We start from the raw sequence: 2747 nt of genomic DNA on the forward strand, positions 1-2747 counted from the left end.
CCAGAGTCATGGTATCCTCAAGCCTGTGTGTTCATAGCCACCACTTCAACGACCTTCCCCTCTCCGAACTTTTCCAGAGAACACTCAAATTTAAAGGAACGGGCTCCTATTCCTCAGGGCCTGCTGTGGATGTGACTAGCTGATTAACAACTAGTAATCCTCTTGCCTAAGGCAGCCCAACAGAGCAGACTGCTCTCGGGACAGAAGGCCTGCCACTTAGTAGCTGTGTGATCTTGGGAAAGTTACAAAGAACGGTACAAAGGATCATAAATTCTTGGACTCAGAAGTGACTAATGCTTGAATACATATTCTAACACCTTATTGAGGTGTTATCCACCTTCTATTTAATTTTCTACTGAAAATAACGTCTCTAACTTATTCAGAACCTCGTATGGGCCAAGGCCCGTGCTAGTCATGTTGTAGACATTGTCACGACTCCTGAAAGTAACCCAGCAAGGTAGCTGGCACTGGCCCCATTTTACAAATGTGGAACTGAGACTCCTAGAGTGACATAGGCCAAGTGGCAGAGCCAGGGTTCATACCCAGGTACAGCTGGCCCGGAAGTGGGTGCTTATTCAACTGAACTGTGATCTCCTGAGAGACCCCATCCTAACCCTTTAGAGGGGAACTCACTTAGAGATGCAATATGACGCCAGCAGCAAAGGCATCTGGGAAATGCTGCACTCTGCTTAACCTTCTGTGACTGTTTAACTCTGTAGCCTCAGGCTTGGCTGACCGCCTAGAAATCTGGAATTCTGTCCAAAGATAAACATGCCCCCAGGAAGGAGGTTAATGAACTTACAGAGTGTGGATAACTGCCCGATGCTACCTGTTAACTTAGAAATGCACTGTTCTTTCTGGTGGTCTACAGGACTAACCCCCCACCCCCCCAGATGGTTTTACTATTAACCCCCTATAAAAAAGAGACCCTGTCTTGGGAGGAGTCTGGATAATTCCCGGCTAGCCACCACTGTGCCCGTGTCTGTAAGTTTCTCCTATTAAAGCTCTTATGAATTTGAATAGCTAGCCACCACTGTGCCCGTGTCTGTAAGTTCCTCCTAGTAAAGCTCTTATGAATTTGAATAAGACTACATGTCAGTTCTTCATAATGGACCCTAAATTTAGACTTTTGGGGCTCCTCCCCCAACACCCTGCAATTGAAGCATCCTTTATAATGAGCTGTAATTTGTCTGCCTCTCCCCACCACCACCTCCAAACTCTACTCCTCTTGATATAGCAAGCAAAGTTGGCTTCCTCTTCCGCATGCCACTCCTTCAGATGTCTGAAGACTACAAACTACTTTGACCACCTTGAAAACATTCAACCTTTCCTCCTAGGAAGGTTTAAAGTCCCTCCACTGTCCTACAGATTCCTCTTCAGTTTCTCTGTGTCTGACTTCCTTTGTCCAACATTGTGAGATTTCCATGTCATACTATGTGGAGCCATAGTTGGTTCATTCTGTTTTCTACATACTTTAAAAAAAATTGTGGTAAAATATATATAACATAAAATTCACCTTCTTAACCACTAGTACAATGCAATGGTATTAAGTATATTCACAATGTTGTATAATCATCACCACCATCCATCTCCAGAACTTCTTTATTTTCCCAAACTGAAACTCTATACCCATTAAACAATAACTCCCCATCTGCCCCTCCCCCAGCTCCTGGCAACCACCACTCCACTTTCTATGAATTTGACTACTCTAAGAACCACAAGTGGAATCTTACAGCATTGTCTTTTGTGACTGGCTTATTTCACTTAGCATAATGCCCTCAAGGTTTACCCATGTTGTAGTATGTGTCAGAATTTCCTTCCTTTTTAAAGTTAAATAACATTCCATTGTATGGATGTACCACATTTTGTTTATTCTGTGTGCTTTTTAAAGTGTGTTTCTTTATATGGAATCCAGTGTCCCCCATGGGTCTGGCGTGAGCAGGTCCTCTGCTCTACCATTGCCCCGCCACACTCTTTTTCACTTGCTTCTGAATCTGACTCCCCTCTAGACAGAGTGCCCCTTGTGCCTTCTCCATCTCTGCTTCCCTAGCACCTAGCTTGGGGTAGAAATTCAGTGAATAATATCTTACCTAATAATAGACAAACATGTAAATTAACTGTCCCTCCACTATGCTCACCAGCCAATCAGGAGAGTATGCAAATCAACCCAACAAAGATGGTGGTTAATTTGCATATGTAGGGGCAAAGTGGCGGAGCAAAGACTGAAGGCTCCGTCTGGAGCCGTGAAGACTGAAGGCTCTGGCCGGAGCGAAGGCCTGGGTCCCGGGTGCCGGAGGAAAACCAGTGCCAGCAGCCAGGGGAAGGGAAGCCTATTGCATGAATCTCTTCGTGTAAAGGGCCTCTAGTCTCTTAATAAAGAAATGAGTGAAAGTATAAAGCCCTAGACTCTAGGGCCTAGCAGTGGTTCTCAACCTGTACGTCACGACCATCAGAAAACACATATAGCATATCAGATATTTACATTACGATTCATAGCAGTAGCAAAATTACAGTTATGAAGTAGCAACGAAAATAATTTTATGGTTGGGGGTCACCACAACATGAGGAACTGTATTAAAGGGTCGCGGCATTAGGAAGGTTGAGAACCACTGGTAGAGGGTCCCTCCTCTTTACCTCTCTGAGCCTCCACTTCCTCATTCTTTTTTAAATAAAAAACATTTTTATTGATTTCAGAGAGGAAGGGAAAGGGAGAGAGAGAGAAACATCAATGATGAGAGAGAATCACC

This window comes from Myotis brandtii, unplaced genomic scaffold (assembly GCF_000412655.1).
Source record: "Myotis brandtii unplaced genomic scaffold, ASM41265v1 scaffold182, whole genome shotgun sequence".
Taxonomy (NCBI): Eukaryota; Metazoa; Chordata; class Mammalia; order Chiroptera; family Vespertilionidae; genus Myotis; species Myotis brandtii.